This window comes from Poeciliopsis prolifica, unplaced genomic scaffold (genome assembly GCF_027474105.1).
Source record: "Poeciliopsis prolifica strain line A6 unplaced genomic scaffold, Auburn_PproV2 SCAFFOLD106, whole genome shotgun sequence".
Lineage (NCBI taxonomy): Eukaryota > Metazoa > Chordata > Actinopteri > Cyprinodontiformes > Poeciliidae > Poeciliopsis > Poeciliopsis prolifica.
Genome location: NW_026562481.1, coordinates 190002 through 215000, shown reverse-complemented (window position 1 = coordinate 215000; position 24999 = coordinate 190002). Strand labels below are relative to the sequence as shown.

The 24999-nt window shown below is 46.1% G+C and overlaps 1 pseudogene; it reads right to left on the bottom strand.

Moving 5' to 3' along the window:
• The window catches only part of LOC129354220 (zinc transporter 6-like), a 54163-nt pseudogene that overhangs the window by 21572 nt on the left and 7592 nt on the right, over nucleotides 1-24999 (bottom strand).

The window sequence follows — 24999 nt, the reverse complement described above, 5'->3', positions numbered from 1 at the left end:
TGTGATGTAATTCGTAGAGATAAATGAGAAATGCTGCACTTTGCAGGCGCTGTGGTTTCTCAGGCAGCTAATTTGGGATTAGCAATCTGGTTTTGGGATCAGAGGATTTCAGGAAGTAGGTTTGAGGTCACATTATCTGGTCTAGTCCAATCCCCTTTTTATTATTCTTAATATGGCTATAACCAGACTCACAAATAACATTTCAATTAATGGAAATAATAAACAGTTTTATCGAGTTCTGCCTCTGCACAGAGCCAAGTTTCACAGATTTTTTCTCCAGAGAGAAAAATCTGGATTGGTTTCAGGATTAGTCCAGAATCTGGGAGAAGAAGCCGACAGCCAATCAGAAACCGGCTCAGCGACGGGAATCCAAACATCCCGGCTGTTAAATCTGGAAACCACCTCCAACTCAGAACGAGCTGACATTCAGTTACAGCAGTTGGCGACCTATGACCTCCTCATATAGAGGGCAGCTTAGCGAGCGTGAGCTAATGAGGTTAAGATCGACGCCGACTGTGATCTGATGGGTTGACCCGAACCGAGGAGCTGCTGTTTCTGCTAAATGAAGCAGAGGAAGCAGGCGAATGAGGACAGAACCGGTCAGAACCACTGAAGATGGGAAACTATAATCCAAGAGACGCAGGGTTGATTACACAATTCAGTAATTGGACATTTCAGGAGGTCCAGAAATTTGGGGGAATATTTCCAGAAAAACTGAAATAAAGGATGTAAATGGAATAGATTTGAATCTGTTTCCATTATTGGACCATTCTGGAAAGAACTGATTAGATGACCTCATGTATTTCCATATAACATCAGGTTAGTTTGTCTTGGGAAAAGTGCCTCAAATTGGTGAAAATAACCTGAATTTAATTTTCTGATGATTAAATAATGAACCCTGAAGCCCAGAAGGACCGGCCCGATGTGCTGCTGCTGCTTCAGGACGAGCGGTTTTAATGAGCGGTCCGCTGAGCGCCGAGGTTAATCTCCACGCTGGATGTCACCGATCCAACGACCCGCTTAATACCAACAAACTGAAAGCGAGTGTTTCTAGGACTGCAGCCATGTTTGTTGACAGACATCCCACCTCTGGCCTCCACACCGGCTCGGCCCGGCTCGACCCGGCCCGGCTCGGACCCCTTTGTTAAAATGCGCATTTTAACAAAGGTTGACGATGATCACATCAGATAAAATAAATTAATATCTTCCCAGATCACCTGTTGCAGAGGCAGCCTGTTGCAGAGGCAGCCTGCTTTGAGGACTTTACCAGGCAGCAGCTTCATGCTGAAGCAACAGGCTCCACCATATTACAGCAATAAGCCTGCAAAGACAAGCTCATCTTTTAGCTGAATCTGGTCAATCCATCAAAAATGTGAGTTTAATGCCTGAAGCTGGAAGGAAACTCCAGGAGGAACACTCTGCAACCTCAGCGACTCATGAAGTTGTTCCGGACGTCTCCAGCTTTAAATCCAGAGGCAGGATGGATGCAATGAGCTCAGTGATGCAGAAAGTGGAACATCATCGTTTACGTCCAGATTTGCTCCGTCCTGCTTCTTCTGGTGCAGAATCATGATGCTTGTCTCACATGAGTGACCTAAGAGTCGAGTAAAATACGACACAGCTGTTGAGACTGCAGACGCTTTGGAAACAATCGGCTTCAGTTCCTCATATGGAAGAGGACAGATCAGATCAAATAAAACGGAAAATAAAATCAGAATGCGGCCGATCAGTCTGCTGCAGAAAAGTGGACAAAGGAGAAAAAGTGAAGTTGGGTCAGATTATCCTGCTGAGTGACTTATGTTCCCCAAACAAATGTGTCAGGTCTTTAAACTGAAAGGTGTTAATAGAGATGAATGGAGATGATGCTGCTCAGCTGAAACTAGATGAGTTCATGTGATTCAGATGGAGGTGAAGCAGAGAAACGGTTCTGAACGGATCCGTTTCATGATCCGATGATCCGGCATCCTGCGGGTCGTCTGTGTGGGACGACCCGCAAACAATGGGAACACCCACAGATGACTCCAGCAGAAACTCCCACCAAGAGCTCTTTGTCTGAGTGCTGCAAGGTCAGAGGTCACGCTCCGCTCCGCCTGAGGTTAATCCATACGGACACCGTGTAGCAGAACCTCCAGCCCGTCTGCGACTGGAACGGGCCTGTCGGCGGAGGAACAGCGCCGCCGCTGAAGTCTGAGGAAGGATTCACTGGCAGGAAGAAAGCGACACGCGAGGCGTCTGGTCCGCTCCAATCAATCATCGTCAGATCGCCTGGTGTTGATGATTTTAGGAAAACAGAATTAGAGCTGCCGCCTCAGGCTGACGGCGCCGTCACAGCACCATGAGCCCAGAACCACTGATGCTAACGTCTTCCTCACTGCGGTCAGGAGAAACGGCTCCGTTCATCACAGCCATGCTTCCTCTGAACGGCTCTGGCTCCACTGGAGGAGGTCAAAGTTCATGCACAAACCCACCTCTGATCTGCAGGTAGGAAAACTAAAGTCTCCTGCTCAACAGGATGATTTGATTTGATTTTAATTGTCATCAAGACACAAATATTACAAGATAAAGAAATCCTAAAATAATCAAACAAAAGTCATTTTAATGAAAGAACAAACAGCTTCACAGGTTATCAGGTCTAATTCTGACATATAATAAGATGAATTATCTCCCTATTTGTGAAACTAATACCAAAATATAATTCATATCATTTTTATTATATTTCATGGAGGAAGTCTCACAAAACGTCTCCTAACCTTAACTCCTTACTTACTCTGGTAATATTACTACTTTATTTTATATCGTTTTTATTTCTATTCTGAACTTTTTGACTTTATTTTCATGTTATTACTTTATTCTCTAAATGAAAGCAACTCATTTTGTTAGCATGTTTAGCTTTCACTGTCAGAGACCCATTAAAACAAAAGCAATAAACAACATTATTCATCTGAAGCAGAATATTTTAGCTACTGAATAACAACTTTGCTCCTGATTGAGCCCCGGATTAAATGCTGTGTAATCTGATCAGGTTTATCGTAGATCCATCACTGAGATTAGATTATCTGTAATTAATCCCAGAGAAAAGAGAATCTAACTATTTTAATCAGTTTCAATTATAAAAGTCTTTCTATAACCGCCTTTCTCCCGTTTCTGTGCTTCCATCACTCTGTGACCTTTAACCTTTGGCTAATGCCTTTAGGGGCCACTGTGAGCCTCTGCTGCCCTGAGACTTTGTCCAACTGGTTCAATGTTACACCAGCATGAAAAATACAATCTAAGTCTCCAAGAATATCTAAGCCAATAATTAATGCTCTCTGATCAATACTTCGCTTTATGACGATATCAGTGATAGTCTAGGCGGGCCTCTGGGTGGGGGGCCTCTGGGCGGGCCTCTGGGCGGGGGCCTCTGGGCCTACCCACTGCTGATCAACAGCTAAAGGTCCGGTTAGTTGTGGTTCTTTAAACCCATCAATTCAACAGAATAATAAAGCTTGAAACAAAAACCAGATTTAGTACAAATGGAGCAGAATAATTCCTGGAAAGACGGTTTTAGACGGAGCCAAAGAAATCTGCTGCTGAGCCACAGGGAGGCTATCAGGACACACACACACACACACACACACACACACACACACACACACAACACACACACACACACACACACACACACACACACACACACACACACATTAATACACACACACACACATTAATACACCACATACACACACACACACATTAATACACACACACACATTAATACACACACACACATTATAATACACACACACACACACACACACATTAATACACACACACACACATTAATACACACACACACACATTAATACACACACACACACACACACACACACACACCACACATTAATACACACACATACACACACACACACATTAATACACACACACACACACACAAACACACACACACACATTAATACACACACACAAACACACACACACACATTAATACACACACACACACAAACACACACACACACATTAATACACACACACACACACATTAATACACACACACACAAACACACACACACACATTAATACACACACACACACATTAATACACACACACACACACACACATTGACACACATTAACAAACACACACACATTAACACACACACACACATTAATACACACACACACACACATTAACAAACACACACACAGTAACACACACACACATTAACACACACACACACACACACACACATTAACAAACACACACACATTAACACACACACACACACACACATTAATACACACACACACACACACACATTAACAAACACACACACATTAACACACATTAACAAACACACACACATTAACACATTAACACACACACACACATTAACACACACACACACACTGGGGCTTTGTGGGACTCAAGTCAAGCAGAAAAGCAGATTTCCACCTGGTTGCCACTCCTCCAAACCCTGGGGTCAGAGGTCACCTCTTAGGAGGACAACAGGCAGCGACTGAAGCAGCTGCACACGCAGGACGTGTTTGTTTCCTGGTGACCCAGTCCGTTCTCTGAGATTTGTATCTCACTCTTTGGGTTTTATTAGTTTCAAAGTCAGAATCTCCAAGTCCGGTTCGGAGAATCTGAGTATGAAACACCGGCATCATTTGAGCTGAAACCTGAAACATGCAGGATTTCCCCAGTGAAACATCAGCCTGGCGGGCCACCAGGCTGATGTTGTTCATTTATTATAAGTTCATTTATTCAGCAGCAAAGATGGAAAAAGAGTCTCTGGTGAATCGGAAACTTCAGCGAATAAAGAGGTCAATCATGGATTTGTCTTTTTGTGTTTATGTTTGGTGTTTGGGTTTTATTACTGTCTTCCAGTAACACATAATTATCTGGAGATATTTTCACATTTCTGCCATCTAAACATGTTTAACTCAGAAACCCGGCAGACACAGCTAGCGCTGCTAGCAGCACCAAGAAGGAAAGACGTCAGCAATGAGCTCACATTGCCAGATTAATTTTGTCCATCAGTGAAGTAAATCAAAGAAAGCAGAATATCAGCTCTAAGGCCTTCAACCTGCAGCAGGAGATGAGAGGGAACTCACCCGAATGAGTAGACCTGACTGGGCTTCTTCATCGTCACCCAGGAGCTGATGAGACAGGTGATCAAACTGCAGGTGAGAGGAGGAGGAGCAGACGGAGCGAGAGGAGAGGAAGGGTGTTGGCAGGTGATTGATGGAGGGGTGGAAGGCCAGAGATGAGAGGAGAGCAGATGAGAAGAGTCAGTGAGCGACAAGAAGAATCACAGAACCAACCCACAGGGTCAGCTAAGGGTCACCTCTGACCCAAACCCCGTTAATGACCCAGGGACTCACCTGAACAGGTCGAAGATGGTGAGATACGTGTAGGCAGTTAAAGCTGTAAAGACAAGAAAACACAGTAAAAACCCCAGAGAGCATTTAACTGATGCTGAATCGTGGATCCTATCAGAACGTAATCAGTAGAAACGACTACCTGACATTTCTATAACACCACAGCATCACCTGGCCAGGGTTCCCTGGTTCCCTGGTTCTTTTATAGGGTTCCCCAGTTCCCTGGTTCTTTCACCAGGGTTCCCTGGTTCCCTGGTTCTTTCACAGGGTTCCCTGGTTCTTTTATAGGGTTCCCCAGTTCCCTGGTTCTTTCACCAGGGTTCCCTGGTTCTTTCACAGGGTTCCCTGGTTCTTTATAGGGTTCCCTAGTTTCCCTGGTTCTTTCACTAGGGTTCCCTAGTTCCCTGGTTCTTTCACTAGGGTTCCCCAGTTCCCTGGTTCTTTCACCAGGGTTCCCTGGTTCCCTGGTTCTTTCACCAGGGTTCCCTGGTTCCCTGGTTCTTTCACTAGGGTTCCCCAGTTCCCTGGTTCTTTCACCAGGGTTCCCTGGTTCTTTCACAGGGTTCCCTGGTTCTTTTATAGGGTTCCCTAGTTCCCTGGTTCTTTCACTAGGGTTCCCTAGTTCCCTGGTTCTTTCACCAGGTTCCCTGGTTCCCTGGTTCTTTCACCAGGGTCCCCTGGTTCTTTCACTAGGGTTCCCTAGTTCCCTGGTTCTTTCACCAGGGTTCCCTGGTTCTCACAGGGTTCCCTGGTTATTTCACTAGGGTTCCCTAGTTCCCTGGTTATTTCACTAGGGTTCCCTAGTTCCCTTGCTTCAGTGAAACCACCATTTAAATCTGATGTTTGAGTCGCAGTGGGTCGCTGATCTTGGTGGCAGTTTATGAATCACTGCACAAACAGATGAACGCCACAAATACCTGAGACTCCCCTCTGAAATCATTCATAACTGCCTAGTTTAATAGTTCAAACACCAAATATACCTTAGCATGCACAGTGGAAACATCTTAGCGCTGCCACAGAGGCCAACATTTGCAACATCTTCCTCATCTCTGAGTGTCTGGATCACAAAGATCCAGACACTCAGTAGAAAAGAAGATGATTCCCACTCCTGCATTGGTCGCTTTGAAAATGACGGCCTTCGTCGTTCCCAACCTGCATTTCTTTTATTGTATTAAGAGATAAATAATAGAAATGCTGAGTGGTCTGGGTTGAGAGCTGAGGTTGAGGCGGGTTGGATGTGAGCAGAGGAGGAACTGAAGATGCTGCAGAGGCAAAGAGGACGACCAGGGAGCGGGCCTGGAAGGAACCTTACCAAATGGGATTATCTGTAAGGGTTACGGCTTTCACACCACACCAGTACCTGGGATTTATTTGCCAGCTTAGCAGAACCAAACTGCTAACCTGTTTGGTTCTGTGGTTGTACTGACGGGCCACCGCTGCTCAGGCGAAACCCAATGAGTCTGGAACTGGATCGGTTTATCTGAGAGCAGCTGGTGGTTCAGTTAGTGAGTAAACCAGAAACTAATCAGTCTGTTAACCAACCAAACAACGACACCAGCTCGGCTTAAATACAGCAAACCTGCCTGTCCATCTGTCCGCCTGTCCGCCTGTCTGTCTGTCTGTCTGTCTGTCTGTCTGTCTGTCTGTCTGTCTGTCTGTCTGTCTGTCTGTCTGTCTGTCTGTCTGTCTGTCTGTCTGTCTGTCTGTCTCTGTCTGTCTGTCTGTCTGTCTCTGTCTGTCTGTCTGTCTGTCTGTCTGTCTGTCTGTCTCTCTGTCTGTCTCTCTGTCTGTCTGTCTGTCTCTGTCTGTCTGTCTGTCTGTCTGTCTGTCTGTCTCTGTCTGTCTGTCTGTCTGTCTCTGTCTGTCTGTCTGTCTGTCTGTCTGTCTGTCTCTCTGTCTGTCTCTCTGTCTGTCTGTCTGTCTCTGTCTGTCTGTCTGTCTGTCTGTCTGTCTTAATGCCGGCCAACCAGCTTTCTGTAATCAGGCTGTGCCGTGGGGGAAGAGGAGGCAGGATTAGAGCGGCTTTGTGCTGAGAGGAACATTTTGTTTCCCCACTAAAAGTCCATGTTGGCCAACCTGACGCCCTGTAATCCTCCTGACAGAGAGGCCGGCGGCAAAGACCCGCAGAGACTGACAGAGGGGGGGGAGAGAGAGCGACAGGCTGCCAGGGAGACAGACGGGTGGAAACATCGAGGCAGAGAGACGAGAGGTGAGAAGGCAGGAGACAGGATGATGGACATGTGGAGGGACAGACTGACAGAGGAGAAGTGAATGGTGAGAAAGAGTCTGGGTAACTGATGAAGAGGAGCAGCAGAGCAGAGGAAGCAAACTGATAGAAACAGCTTCAGGGCCGGAGAACCATCAATGAGCCTGAATCTGAGCTAATGACCCGTTACAACAGTAACAGCGGTTGAGTTGGACCCAACTTTCAAACATCATTAAAAATTTCCTCAAAATCAGAGAAACTAACAGAGTTCAGTCCAGTTCATCTGGACTTCATCTGGTTAAATCCTTCAACTGGGATGAATTTCCACAGATAAAACCTAAACGGCTCCGAAACGCTTCAACCAGGTAAATGGTACAGGAAACCAGATCATTACTGGAAAATGATCCAATTCTGGTGTTGGCAGGATTCGGGCCTGCAGATGAACGGAACCACCAGAACCCAAACCCAAAGATTTACAGGAACACATTCCTGCCATCAGCTCGGTACCGGACTGTCTGAAGCTTTTAAAACTGGTTTCAACTAAAAACATCTCAAACAATGGAAATACTGGAACAATGTGATGACATCACAACCTGAGAGACGATATTCAGCATCATGGGGAAACAGTTTGATCAGAAGCTGTGCATGGCTGTAATAATAAAATGCAGAGGCTGAGATGGAGAACAAAAAGCTCCTGCAACGTTTAGATGTTTAACGGCTCCGGTCATCAATAATCTGCTTGATGAATCGTCAGACGATGCTGGGCTGACTTTCTGCCTTTACGACGCTGTTGTGGTCATATTCTGTGGTTTGTCAGGAGAAAAGCTAAACATCATAACTCCTGATTCACCAGGTTTCCAGATCAGAAGGATCGTTTTACGTCTTCATGTTGTTCTGCTTTCGCTGCATCGCCTGTTATTTTGATCTGCTGCAGCTCATGTCTCCACAGGATCAATGAGGTTTGATGTCATTGTGTTGTGTTGAATTAAAAGCTGCAGACAATAAAAGCAATAATACAAACGCTGACATCACAGTGACCCTGAAACAGGCCGGCTCCAATCAATGGGCGGTTACAATTTCCCCTCGCTGTGCTCGGATAGTTTTACATACATCCCTCTTCCTCTCGCTCACACACCTATACACACACACCTACACACACACACCTACACACACACCTACACACACACCTACACACACTCACCTACACACACACCTACACACACACACCCGGCTCAGGTTCTTCATCAGACTCCAGCTTACAAACACTGACACCCAGAGACGAGTGGAAGTGACACCGGAGCAACAAACAGCCGGCGAGACGTTCGTCATCTACAACCCACAGATGGGCAGAAAGCTAAACTGAAGACAGGAAACACACACACACACCACACCACACACACCACACACACACACACACACACACACACACACGAGAAGACAATATCCATCAGACGATCGATGGAGAGAAGTTCAGTCAAACTACTGAGTCCTCACCACTTCTATCCCCAAATTTCCTGACTTCTTCTGAAAGATTAAACTGCTAAGTGAGATGAAAGAACATTCAATAGAGAGGAAGGAGAAAGTCAAAGGGAAGAAGGAGAAATGAGAGGAGAAGCAGGAGGATGAATATTTAATGCTGTCTGCACATGAGCAGCCCAAACATCCAGGGAAGAGTCAAGAGAACTGGAGGACCAAAGCAGTGATTATATGTAACATGAAGTCGGAGCTGGAAGTTTATTCACCAGGCTGATTTACCAGGATCTGATGCTTGAAGCTGAAAGATCAATAAGCTTCTTTCTCCAAACATTGGCTGGAAATGATTATATTTATGGACACACTGATATGAACATCTGGGTCAATATCAATATTCTCATTATGGCTGCTTATAAATATAATAGGCCAGTACTCTAGCGCATTAATTTTGATTAATTAATCACATACATTTGAACATTTATTGAGGCTCTAATGGCATTCATTGAACAGTAAAGACAGGAAATGGGGAGGAGAGAGAAGGAAGACATGCAGCGACTGGGTCAGGAATCAAACCCGCGACCACAGCCTCTCACACGCTGCACGATACCCACTGATCCACCCAGCGCCCGACACGTCACAGATTTCTGGTAGCTTTACAAAGAAAAATCCCAGGCTTGAGTTTTGTGTTGTGTTTCATGAACGGCTGTAAATCTGAGGCACTAGCAGGTTTATTTATGTGTGTTTCTGTGAACCTGAAGGATTCGTTTGGTTCTTGCTGTAGTTACGTCTCTTCCTGCGTCGTCCTGCTGATGCTGCAAGCTTCAGCCGAAGCACAGAGACTCAAAGTGAATAAAACTTTGGTGTTCAGAGGAGGCCTGTAGAGACGTTTCCCTGAACTTCACACTCTGACGCTGAGCTGAATCTTCGGGGATGTCCAGTCCTCTTTTGGATGCTTCTCTCAGCTCACTGCTGCAGCAAAACGCCACATGAGTTTACAGCAGTGCTCACACTGAACATCATTTAATCAGCTGCATCTCATCGCCAGCATCTGGTTTGGTCTAAATGCAGCTTATTTTTGCACAAACTGATCCAAACCTGGAAGCAGCAACAATAAAGTGTTTCTATATTCTGGCCAGAACTAGTTCAGGGTCCGTCATCTTATCAGTCGGGTCATAAATGAAGAGGGAATCAGAAACACGGAGGGGGAGGAAGTGCTAACCACAGCAAACAGAGGCTTAGTGGCATCGGTTCCGGTAAACAGTAAACTGAGACCCACAGAGCGGGTCGTGGTGTCGGCTCAGCTCTTGTGATGTGCAGATGTAAACTAAAAGCTTCTATCGAACGTCTCAACTGCTGCGGTGACCAGGGTCCCCAAGGACGAGGAAGAGGAGGAGGAGGACAGAGATGAAGAGACGCAAAGTGCTGATTGTTTAGAAGGAAACCTGAAACTGGACCTGAAGGACGGCCAGACAGAACCGAACCCAGACAGACTAAATGATACCTGGAAAGATGCAACATGACAACAGCAAACGAGAGCTTTTCTCCACATGTTTAAAACTGAAGACCATGGCTGACTAAACACACTGTAGCTACAGCACACACACACACACACACACACATACACACATACACACATACACCTACACACACACACACACACATTAACACACACACACACACACACATTAACACACACACACACACATTAACACACACACACACACACACATTAACACACACACAACACACACACATTAACACACACACACACACATACACACACAACACACACACATACACACACACACATTAACACACACACATTAACACACACACATTAACACACACACACACACATTAACACACACACATTAACACACATTAACACACACACACACACACACATACACACACACACACATTAACACACACATTAACACACACACATTAACACACATTAACACACACCTACACACACACACACACACACACACACATTAACACACACACACATTAACACACACACATTAACACACACACACACACACACATTAACACACACACACAAACACATTAACACACACATTAACACACACACATTAACACACATTAACACACACCCACACACACACACATTAACACACACAATAACACACACATTAACACACACAATAACACACACATTAACACACACACACACACACACATTAACACACACACACACACACATTAACACACATTAACACACACATTAACACACATTAACACACACCCACACACACACATTAACACACACACTAACACACACATTAACACACACCACACACACACATTAACACACACACATTAACACACATTAACACACACCTACACACACACACACACACACACATTAACACACACACACATTAACACACACACATTAACACACACACACACACACATTAACACACACACACACACACATTAACACACACATTAACACACACACATTAACACACATTAACACACACACACACACACACACATTAACACACACACTAACACACACATTAACACACAATAACACACATTAACACACACACACACACACACATTAACACACACACACACACACATTAACACACACACACACACACATTAACACACACATTAACACACACACATTAACACACATTAACACACACCCACACACACACACATTAACACACACAATAACACACACATTAACACACACACACACACATTAACACACACACACACACACATTAACACACACAATAACACACACATTAACACACACACACACACACACATTACACACACACACACACACATTAACACACACACACACACACACACATTAACACACACACACACACACATTAACACACACACACATTAACACACACACACATTAACACACACACACACACACACACATTAACACACACACATTAACACACACATTAACACACACACACACACATTAACACACACACACACACACACACACACATTAACACACACACACACACAAACACACACATTAACACATACACACACATTAACACACACACACACACCTACACACACACACACACATTAACACACACACACACACACACACATTAACACACACACACACATTAACACACACATTAACACACACACACACACACACATTAACACACACACACACACACACACATTAACACACACACACACACAAACACACACATTAACACATACACACACACATTAACACACACACACACACCTACACACACACACATACACACACACACACACACACACATTAACACACACACACACAAACACACACATTAACACATACACACACATTAACACACATTAACACATACACACACATTAACACACACATTAACACACACACACACACATTAACACACACACACACACACACATTAACACACACACACACACACACACACACACACCTACACACACACACATTAACACACACACACACACACACACACACCATGTCGTCCTCAGTCGATATGAAACCGGACCGAAGCTCCAATGCCTCCATTTATGTGGTGAAACAGAGACTCTGATCTCAGGCATCTGTTGGGACACATTAACTGCCCCCAACCTGCAGACTCTCTGAGCCATGACCTATGACCCTGAAGTCCCTCTGAGCTTGTTCAGATCAATGTAACATCGTCCATTAAGACCAAAGTACTACCCAGAGTACTGGTTGGTTAAAGCAGCTCATGTTAAACACTCTGTGGAGAGACTGGACTCTCGTCCGGTCTGGTTTCTGCTGAACCTCAGAACCGTCTGGTTTAACTGGTCCTTTACCAGGTCCAGAATAATACTTCACTCTGGAGCTATACGTGTCCACTTGAGGTTGACTCAGTGTGTCGTTGACACACACACTAAATTATCATGCTAATTGGATTAAAGTGTCATAAAGATTCATTTTTGCTATCAAATGTATAGATGTGTTGTGTGTCAGGGCTCTTTGAATCACTGTCATTCATTTCAGAGCCGGTTGCTCAGTTTGTCTGTTGAGCTCAATGAAAGGAAATCTACTTCAGAAGGATGTTCCACATCATTCAGCAGGCCACAGGCTTCAAGCAATACGGGAAGAGAAAAGATCTCTGCTGCCGAAAACCATCAGAGTGTAGTGCTGAATGACCAGGTATGAAAACGTAAGATACTGAAGCGTTATCATCGTACTGTGAAGAGATTTGTGGCTGATTCACAACAAAGATGGATGTACAGATGAAGGCTAATGAGGACGTTTTTATGGGACCAAGAGATCAGCTGTTAAAATACACAGCAAACAGTTATTAGAAGAAGGATCCAGGGGCTACTGGGCCCCTAACTACTACTGGGCCCCTAACCGACTACTGGGCCCCTAACCTACTACTGGGCCCCTAACTACTACTGGGCCCCTAACCTACTACTGGGCCCCTAACTGACTACTGGGCCCCTAACCTACTACTGGGCCCTTAACCTACTACTGGGCCCTAACTGACTACTGGGCCCCTAACCTACTACTGGGCCCCTAACCTACTACTGGGCCCCTAAACTACTACTGGGCCCCTAACCTACTACTGGGCCCCTAACTGATACTGGGCCCCCTAACCTACTACTGGGCCCCTAACCTACTACTGGGCCCCTAACCGACTACTGGGCCCCTAACTGACTACTGGGAGGTAAGGTGTGAAAATGACCTCAGCAAAGAGTATGGACTTTCTGACACTTTCTGACTGATCACTTTCTGACTGATCACTTTCTGTCGGTCCAGAAAGAGCTGAAGCTTCAGCAGCAAAACTTTCCACAAACTCCCAAGTTTTGTGCAGTGAAACCAAGAAGTCCAATATTACCATGTAACTGTCTGTTAAGATGTTTCTGATGAACCAGCTTTGATTTAGTACATGTGACCATTAATGCTGCACATTCACAGATTGACAGTTTGCAGGATCTTTACAGTCAATAAGATGTAGAAAATCTGCTGTGCATAATAATTTGGAACAGAGCATGTTGAGTTTTTTTATTTTGACTGAACAGGATATTAATCATCAGTTTTCTGCTTCTTGAGGAGATAAAATGTGTCTTAAAGGTAAAGAGTTGTTTTTTTTAGTTGTGTTTAACTGAATATTTGTGTCCGTCTCATTTGGAGACGTGTTCCTCTGCACACATCATCAGCATCTTCAGGAGATCCAGTCCTGCCGAGCTGAAGCAGATGTAGTGGCTGTTCAGGGAGTCAGAGGAGCTGATCGCGCGCGCGCACACACACACACACACACAGACACACACACACACACACACACACACACACACACACACACACACACAGTGTGAGTGTGTGTTGGGTGTACCGAAGGGCCCCGTGGGAAGGAAAGCTTCACCAGCTGTGTTCTGACACACAGGAACACTCAGGGCCCGAGGACAACACACACCCACATACACACACTCATAGATCCGGCGTGTGCACTGAGCCGTGTCTCGATGACAAACAAACAAACTAATGGATATGCATACAAACATTGCTCCAACGCGAACATGACTAACATGTTGGGGATAAAAATTCACAGCCGTGTCCTCACCAAGAAACCACAACATGGCTTTTATCTTACAGGAACTGTCACAAAGAAGACATCATCCCTGGGTGGTGCGCTCCGAGGAAAGAGGACAGGGAGGAGAAATGTAAAGCAAAGGGGAGAGCGGAGAGGACGAGGAGGAGGTGTGTTTATTCGTCTGTGGAAGAGACACTTGACCTGGTTTCTCTGAGAAACACTCAAATCGGGAGCGTCGTTCAGAGGAATCGTACAGCCGATTGGATGAAATATTAAAGAGACGGAGACTGTACAACCACGGCGAAGACGGGCCGCAAAAGAACATCACCTCAGTCAGGACGCCGATATATAACGGCAGCGGTCCGTAGGAAGGAATCATGCTGCGGGCCAGCCCCGGGTCTGCGCCACGGAAAGTGGGCTCGTGTGTGTTTCTTGATGCTGTTGTTGCACTGCTGCTGAAACACAATCTGGTGATGATTGTACAGAACCTCCTGAGCGACGCGCCTCCTCTTGGATCAAATTGTGCAGCGAACGGCCGGATCGGTTTCCAGCATTGACCAAAGTAAAGACATCAGCTGTTTTACCCGCCAAACTAAATACACACACAGCTGAATTTAAGTCCAGCTTCACTGAACACACAAACAGAACACTTTACCAAAACCCAACTCCGTCCATTTTTGGTCCTGTTACCTTTACGCTCACGTTTTCTGCCTCTGCCAGGGAACGTTTTCCTCGACACACAAACAACTTAAAGGAAAATGTGTTTTAGCAGAAAACATGCAGTTTGTATGAAGATGGAGTTGGAACAGGAAGATACTGCTTGTTTACATGAAGTCAACATGATGTGGCTGATTTCTGGGCTTTCAGTGACGCATGTGAACCGTTCATGTTCCAGATTGGACTCAATGTACAACATCTATCCCCAAACAAATTCTAACATTTATTAACCAGGTCGGCACAAAATCAGCCAACAAATAATAGAAAGACCTGAAAGTACCGCAGTGTTATCCAAATATTCAGCCTCCTGGGATGGTCCGTACGGTGGATGTTCTGTTCTGGAGCCGACTGGGTCATCAACAGACCAGTGACCCCAAACACCACAAACACCCCAAACACCCCAAACACCCAAACACCCCAAACACCACAAAAAACCCAAACACCCCAAACACCACAAACACCCCAAACACCACAAACACCCCAAACACCACAAACACCCCAAACACCACAAACACCCCAAACACCACAAACACCCCAAACACCACAAACACCCCAAACACCACAAACACCACAAAAAACCCAAACACCCCAAACACCACAAAAAACCCAAACACCCCAAACACCACAAACACCCCAAACACCACAAAAAACCCAAACACCCCAAAAACCCAAACACCCCAAAAAACCCAAACACCCCAAACAACCCAAATGTTCAGCCACAACTCAGCACAACCAGACAACACCAAGCAGCGTTTCGTAAAAGTCTGCTTTAATGTGAGTTTTGGAGGGTTGTTAAACTTCAAACCCAACAAGCATATGGCAGACATGATGAATGACCCATCATCCTCAACACCCCAACTGGTGCAGAACCTGGATATAGGCGCTAACAACCATGAGGAGCGATCATCTTGATATTATGAATATTTGGGTTAATCATACCAACATGAGACCTAGTTTGGTCCAAAAGCAAACATTTCTATAAGTGGTACCAGTTAGTGGGCAGGATGAAACTGGGACATTATTCCTATATGTGTGTTTGCTTGTGTGTGTGTTTATTTCCATACATGCTAAGCCTGAAGTCATAAGCTAATGGGTCCAGAATGTGGGCTTGTTTTCCACTGCGGTATGTACATGTGAGGCTTTGTGCGCGTCAGTTCCTGCAGATCACAGCATTACTCTTGCAGCCGGAGGTCAGAGGGGGCGAGGCTATAGCGCAGAGTGGGGGATTGACTCCAACATGGCTTCTTTTATAAAGCACAAAGTATTAGATGATGTTTCAGGAGCAGAGCCAGAAAAGGTCCGAGAAGACGTAAACAGAACCAGAGCTTTGAGAAGCACCCAGCGGCAGCACCTGTTCAAAGCTCAGCTAAGCTGCTCGGAGTGCAAGTCACGGTTGGTTCTGTTTAATGAGATTAAAGCAGAACCTGCTGTTAACCCATGAAGTCAGGAGCATCTGCTTGTCCATTCAGGTTTGATCTGCAGTGATGAGATGAACTGTGGAGCCTTTTCTCCCTCTAAACCAAACCTTTACAGAAAGCTGCTCTGTGTCTGGACCCAAACCCGCCTGGAACCCACAGTTTGGACCAAACCAAGCACAGCACACAAGCTGTTGAAACGGCAGAGGAGGGTGATGATTTGGCCTGGTTTTAATGTGATCAGGGTCTCCTCTGCATCTTCTGAATAATGTATTCCTGGGTACCAAAGTCTGGTCCAGGTTCTGAGTGCTCAGAGGTGACCCGGGTCTGAGTGGGCTTCAGACCTGGGAGCTGCCAAACATTCAAATATCTAATATTTAACCCAGCTGTTTGAGTTTTTGTGATTGGTTCACATTTGATTTCTCAGATCATCTCAGATGTTCCTGGATAGCTGCGAAATGTTCCTGTTGGGTTTGGATCCAATTTTTTATCCATGACCGTTCTTGGCAGCACCGGGACAAAGTCTGTCTGATCAGAAGCAACCAGATTCATAGCTGAGCATCTTCATGGCATTTCTGCTTCAGGTATTCAAAACAACCAGAAGCAGGAATCATCAGAGAAATGTTTCTGTGGTCCTAGCAGGAGGTCAGGCTGAACGTGATGATTTTCTTCTCTGCTCCGAAACCCACCAGTGTTGAAAAAACATGGAAATCCTAAAATATTATTCTATGTAAGTCAATGGATTTCTGAAGAACCAGAACAATGTCTTTACCTCCAAACATTTCCTTCATGTGTGGCAGTTTGATGCCGACTGATGATGGAGCTGACATGGTGCTCTCCAGCACTGACACTTTCTCAATCTGCTCCTGAAGGCGTTTCCCGGCTGACGGTCCGGAAAACGTGATTTGATTGAGGACCAAAGTTGCAACATTCATCCTAGAGTTCACTTCTCCCCAAATGATCCAGACTTTCTGTACAAACGGACTGAAGTCGGAATAAAGCAGACTGAACATGTGAACGAACCCTCAGATTGACACCTGAAGCTTTCAGAACCACTGTTTGCATCACGACTGTGAGAAGAAAGCGTGAAGGTCAACTGCTCTGAGAGCTGGACTGTCAGGTCGTGAGAAACCATGTCAGTGTGTGAATCTCTGCTTCGCTTAATAAATCTGCTTAGAAAACCTGTGTAAACACTGTCGGTTCCCCCCACCGTCACTGAGAGGAGTGGAAACTCCAATCTGTTGCTGCTGGGTTTTTCTAAGTAACAAACACAGAAGCAAAATGACATTAGGAACAGTGAGTACGGATAAGCAGCGCTCCGATTATCTCTGTCGACAGCCTCTGTGGTCCGCCGAGCCAAGCTCCGCCGTCCCGTAAAGGATGCATCAAGTCTATACGGTTTGCAGAGCGTCTGTTAAGCCGTTAGTCATGGGCTAATGAGGCCAAAGAGTGTGTGTTTCTATTTAAGCAGGGCTGCATGCACGGTGCTCTGAGCGCGTCAGAGGAGCAGTTGCTCTGGAGCATGGCATTAGACTTGCAAAGGGGAGGTCAGAGAGGACGTTAGTGTGAGTGTGAAAGACACTGTGTGTCTCTCTGTAGGGACGGACTTCTGCTTCATTTAAACTACAGGCGGAAATTCACTGGAGGCGCTGGATGTGTGCATTCTGACGCTCCCAACAGACCTGCATGCATCGAGGAAACAACAACAAACTGCAGCAAATTACTAGAAAAGATTTCTGAACCGACTAATAACGGCTAAATTAGACATAGAGCTAATTCTACCAGATGTGCATTTCATTTGGCCAACAGAGGAGACTCATTTAGCCCCATCTGGCCAGGCCTGCCCTCGTTTCAAAGAATAACCTTAAAGGTCGCAGGAAAGAAAATCAAGATGACTGCAGGAAATATCTCATGTTTCACATCCCAACTGTAAAAAAAGCTTTCAACGATAAACAGCAGCAAGAGAACAAAATCACTAAACTGTCAGAAATCAATTCACTGATTGATTCCTGAACCCAACAAACCAGTTCAGGAAACTTTTCAGACCTCAACAAATCTCCACATAGCTCATGTTTGAATGGAAACATTCCCAATCCAGAGACTATTCCAGGTCAGCTGGAGGAAGTCTTCAGGTTCTGTGCCGGTTCTGAGTTGGACCGGTTCTGACATCATCCTCTGGTCTGCTCAGGTTTTCTATCTGTTCAGTTCAAACAGGTTTAAACGAGTCCAAGCATCCAAACAAGAACAAACTGCTTTAGAAGAGAGTAGAAGAAGAAAACTACAAATGGCTCCCCTGTAGTTTCTGCCAGCAGGACTGGTTATCATTCTGTTCTCATCTTCTCCTATTTCAGGTATAAATCTGAGCCTTTAAAGCTCTGTCACCCAAAGCCCAGCTTGAATAGGGAGGGGAGGCGCAGATTTATCCCAAATTACATTTCCTTCACAGTAGAAAACCTGAAACAACAAAACTACACGATCAAAATGTTGAGTGACGCAGTAAGGACAAAGATAACCTGTGTGTGTGTGTGTTTCTGTGTGTGTTTGTGTGTGTGTTTCTGTGTGTGTGTGTCTGTGTGTGTTTCTGTGTGTGTGTGTGTGTGTGTGTGTGTGTCTGTGTGTGTTTCTGTGTGTGTTTCTGTGTGTGCGTCTGTGTGTGTGTGTGTGTGTGTGTGTCTGTGTGTGTGTGTGTGTGTGTGTTTGTGTGTGTGTGTGTGTGTCTGTGTGTGTGTGTGTGTGTGTGTGTGTGTGTGTGTGTGTGTGTGTGTGTGTGTGTGTGTGTGTGTGTGCAGGTAACGCAGGTGGAACAGGAGCATCCTGAATCCGTCTCATCCATCCTGAGTATCGACAGCAGTGTCTCTTTCTCCCAGCTGTTCGATCCCCGGTTCTCCGCTTCCTGCGGGCGCGACACCCGACGCCGCCCCGCCAGCGTCTGTCTGTGTGTATTTCTGCAGTATTTGCAGCGTGCGGGGATCGGGTGGCATGCTGTTCTCTTCATGGCAGCGTTTTTGCAGAGCGGCGCGGTCCCTGAGCGGGTCTCGGGTTGGTGGCCGAGCTTCAACACGACGTCTGGCTGCAGCAGGCTGCTGGTCTCAGACAGCAGCAGCGATAGCCGCATGTTTACAGCTCAACACCCTCTGATGCACACAAACACACCAGACCACCAACACATTTCATATCTGTCGTGTTTTTCATCTCGGAGATAAAAATGTTGAGGGGAATTTCAGACACTGAAATTTGAAACCACGATAATTATTGATCAGCTGCTTTGGCTGCAGAATTAAACACTTCTGAAAAACTATCAGGACACTGGGGGAAACACTGGAGCAAAACAGTTACAGCGCCCCCTAAAGGCAGGGAGAGTTCACATTCACTTTGTTTCTGTCTGATTAAATGTGACTGCAGTCAGACGCACCCAAAGCGACTTGCATGCTGCTACCCAGCAGTTGACAGCAGTAAAGATGGCCGCCACAGCAGTAAAGATGGCCACCACAGCAGTAAAGATGGCCGCCACAGCAGTAAGATCACAGCAGTAAAGATGGCCGCCACAGCAGTAAAGATGGCCGCCACAGCAGTAAAGATGGCCGCCACAGCAGTAAAGATGGCCGCCACAGCAGTAAATTCTTATCATTTTCAGACGTTGGTTATGTCCAGATTTAACGTCTGGATTCTTCTGCTGCAGAATTATGACGTAAAAGTCGGACGAAATGAAATTTGTCAAAAAGATTTAAATAACATTTTCTGTTCACCTTCCAGTTCATGAATATGCTCTAATGTAAGATGAATTATTTTATTCCCCAGTAAAACATGAAATACTAGGAAAATAGGTGTGAAAACTTTCTGCACGACTAAAGAAGGAACCGGAGAACCAGGGACGTCTGGGATTCTGAACCCGTTGGTTCTGATGTTCTGGTGTTTATGTTCTCATCGACGTGACGGATCTTTTCTTCAGATCACAGAAGGTAAAAAGAGCTGCTGCCTCCGTCAGACTGAGTCGACCAGAACAGCAGCAACGTTTCCCTGCTGAGAGGCAGAGAGATCGGTCCGGGCCCGCAGTGAGACGACGGCGCACACAGACCTCTCACACACACACACACACACACACACACACACACACACACACACACACACACACACACACACACACACACACACACACACACATCTAGATGTGAGGCTGTCAATCTGTGTTTACTGTGTGTGGACAGGTTTCTGTGCCGGTTAACGTCTCAAAGAGGACGATTCTGTCAGAGCCGATATGTCAGACGGCTGAATCTGTCTGCTGGTCACTGTACAGTGGATCAGTGTGGGTCTGTGTGACTCGCTGTAGGTCTGTGTGACTCGCTGTGACTCGCTGTAGGTCTGTGTGACTCGCTGTAGGTCTGTGTGACTCGCTGTGACTCGCTGTAGGTCTGTGTGACTCGCTGTGACTCGCTGTAGGTCTGTGTGACTCGCTGTGACTCGCTGTAGGTCTGTGTGACTCGCTGTGACTCGCTGTGGGTCTGTGTGACTCGCTGTAGGTCTGTGTGACTCGCTGTAGGTCTGTGTGACTCGCTGTGACTCGCTGTGGGTCTGTGTGACTCGCTGTGGTCTGTGTGACTCGCTGTGGGTCTGTGTGACTCGCTGTGACTCGCTGTGGGTCTGTGTGACTCGCTGTGACTCGCTGTGGGTCTGTGTGACTCGCTGTAGGTCTGTGTGACTCGCTGTAGGTCTGTGTGACTCGCTGTGACTCGCTGTGGGTCTGTGTGACTCGCTGTGGGTCTGTGTGACTCGCTGTGGGTCTGTGTGACTCGCTGTGACTCGCTGTGGGTCTGTGTGACTCGCTGTAGGTCTGTGTGACTCGCTGTAGGTCTGTGTGACTCGCTGTGACTCGCTGTGGGTCTGTGTGACTCGCTGTGGGTCTGTGACTCGCTGTGGGTCTGTGTGACTCGCTGTGACTCGCTGTGCTCACCCATGCTGTTGGTGGAGCTGCACCACATCAGCAGACAGCCGGTGCACAGCAGGTTGAGCGCTCCGAACAGCAGGATCCTCCACGACTGAAAATGGCAGAAAACAAAGAGAAGAAATGAGAAACTTGAGCAGCAAAAAGCTTCATCCTGTTGGACCCGGAAAGACAATTTATTTTATTTTACTGCCTCTTGGCTTTATTTTGAAAATCTAATACCAGTCACCAGTTGCTATGTTGATTCCTGTTCATCCAGTGGAGCCCACAGCATCACTGTTTTATTAAAACTCAAAGTTTAACAGGACTCCTGCTGCATATATTGAGATTAAAATATCAGCTTTTCAAAACCAAAAAGTATTTTACATCTTTTTGCAGAAAGTAAATGTAAAGAATTTGGTCCAAACAGCTTCTGTGCTTTTCAACAGTTTGGTTAAAAATCTGTTTTAAAATGTTTTTCTACTGGATTCAGTTTGATGTGATCGTCGTAAACAACGTGACAATAAAAACAATCACATGTTTTGAGCTTCTTGCTGATTTCCAGCCCGGTCTGCGTTTGGACCTCCATGGAGAACAGAGTATTTAAGGGTTCTGGTCCAGATGGAGGCAAAGGCAGCAGAATAAGTCCGTTTTAGGACGGACCGAACCGTCCTGGGAAATCCCAGCTCAGACTGGAATAAGCCAATAATCCAGCTTCACTATCTTTACCTTCACTTTATGCAAGGAGCAGAAAAACGCCGCTCCTCCTCCTCTTCTCATTACTGATTCTCCATTTCAGAACCAAAGATTTTTTTCTTTATGACCAGGAGAAAAAGTTTTATTTTCCAGTCAGATTCAAACATCAAATCCTTAAAATGAGAACGAAGTTATGCTTTTAGCAGGACAGATGGTGATTATCATGCAGCATTCAGATCCATCGTTTGGATGGATCGGATCAGAACCGCTGCATCAGACCTGCAGCGGTTCTGATCAGAGCTGCAGGTCCGGTCCAGTCCAGTCGGTCTCTCTCAGCAGGTCTAGGAGAATCCTGACTGAAGGAGAGGCGAGTAAGTGACTGAACATGTTCCTGCTGCTGCAGGAGCAGGAGCTGCAGCAGCAGTCAGGGGAAAGTCACACTGGAAAAGGCAGCAGCACAGAAAAACATGCATCTGCAGGTTCTATCAGTTTACTCCGCACTCATCAGATCACTAAACCTGCAGCTGTCAGCAGCTGTAAGACCCGGAAATCTGGGATCTGGAATGAAAACGCAGCCATGAAGCGACTCGGCGGTTTATTGAACGACTCGGCGTTCCAGCTGGATCCGTTTAAACCTGAAATCTGCTCAACCTGCAGGGCAGCGTGACAGGAAAACTGTTTCCATCCACAGGGATTCAGGGATAGTTCCTCTAGTAACCGATCAATAAAACTGGACTAGTTGGCTTTATGCAGAAGGTGAAGCTAAAACTGCAACCAGAGGAATTCTGGACAGAACAGACTTTAAGGACAAAGAAGGTTTTATCTTAAATGTTATAATTTTGTTCATTATGGCTCTGATTGTGCTGTTTGAGTAAACGGACCGTTTCTTCAGTCTGTGGACTCTGGAGCGTCCATCTGAGCACTAACTGCTTCTGACTGACTTCCTGGTTTAATTTTCCTTTTTAACAGATTTTTATCTCACTTTCATCCTGATTTTGGTCTCATTCAATCTGTTTCTTCCTGGTTTTATTTTTTCTTTTACTCTGATTCTCCTGATTTTATCCACATTGTCTCTGCTTTTGCTGCAGTTTTGTCCTCATTTAACCTCAGGTTTCTCCAGGAGAGGGCGCCATGGTAAACCTACACAATCTCAGCAATCCACAGATAAACATGTCTTTAGGTCCCAGTTAGCAGCCTAAAGGTTACAGTTCATGATGGGACGATCGGACAAAGATGAAAATATAACTTAAGAAGAAACTTTTTCTTTCTGAAAGAACATGGCAGCTTCATATTCCAGGCTGCAAAGCCGAATCTGAACTGAAGGCGCCGGTTCAGTTCAGACGTTTGGAGAAAGAAAAACTCCTCCTACTGAGTCTGAATGTACCGTGGAATAATGAAACAAAAAATAAAAATCAGTATATTGCAATGGCCTAGTCAAAGTTCAGAGCTCAGTATTCAGCAGGAAACCTGGATGAAGTGAATAGCGAAGGCTTGAAAATTGATTCATGTCACACAAACATTTTGTCAAAGGTTTCAAAATAAACCTAAAAGTGGCAGACAGCAGAACCTTCTGCCGTCCAGCTGAAACCCGACCCGGGTTCTGGGAGTCGGCGTTGGTTTCCAGCAGCTGGAGGTATTTTGGTTGGTTGGAAGAGAAGACAGCGGCATCGACCTCCGATCGCCTCCAGAGGCATGAAGGTCACCCACTTCCTGCTCTGGTTCTGGAGGCGAGCCGAGCCGGGCCGGATCGGGTCGGCGGTGCTGCTGCTACATCTATCTGATCGGGACGGGAACTCTGAGTCCATTCAGCACTGTTCTGCTCTGTTTGTGAAATTCAGCAGAATTTTCAATGAAAACGCCGCAGCGAGTCGCCCTCTGTGTGTCAGACAGAGAAACGGAGGAAGGGCACAGAGTGTGAGTGTGTGTCTCTCTGTGTGTGTGTGTGTGTGTGTGTGTGTGTGTGTGTGTGTGTGTGTGGTGTGTTGTGTGTGTGTGTGTGTGTGTGTGTGTCCTGGCCTGTCACTTTGTGTTGGACTCATAAGACGCGGCGAGGCGAGCCGAGTGCTGTGAATCTACAATTACTGTGGTGTGCCGTGTTATGACAGCAGCAGGCAGCGGCAGAACGGGAGACCTGCAGAGTGTGTGTGTGTGTGTGTGTGTGTTGTGTGTGTGTGTGTGTGTGTGTGTGTGTGTGTGTGTGTGTGTGTGTGTGTGTGCAAACACTGAGACGACTCTCAGCCCAAAACATTATCAGCCCGCTTTCACATCCACGCCGCCCCTGGGGGCCGCCGGGTCGCCGCGGCCCGGCGCGCTGCTGCCCCCCTCTGGCCACAGGAGGAACGGCGCGCTAACGCCTGCCTCCTCCTGATGCGAGTGTTGCCGTGACGACTGGCGGCCTTGAACCGAAACCTGCAGAGGTCCGACCCGTTTCTCCTGGGAAGCCTCGTTCTCCTGAAATAGTTGGACTTGCGCAACGATCCGGTGCCGGAACAGGAGCAGAGGAGGTTCTGACCCGGAACCCGGGTTCCTGCTCGGGTTGGCAGCAGCAGCACAAAGCGGCTGACCTCTGACCCTGATTTTCTCTGGTCTATTTAAAAATCAGTGATTTTTGGTTTT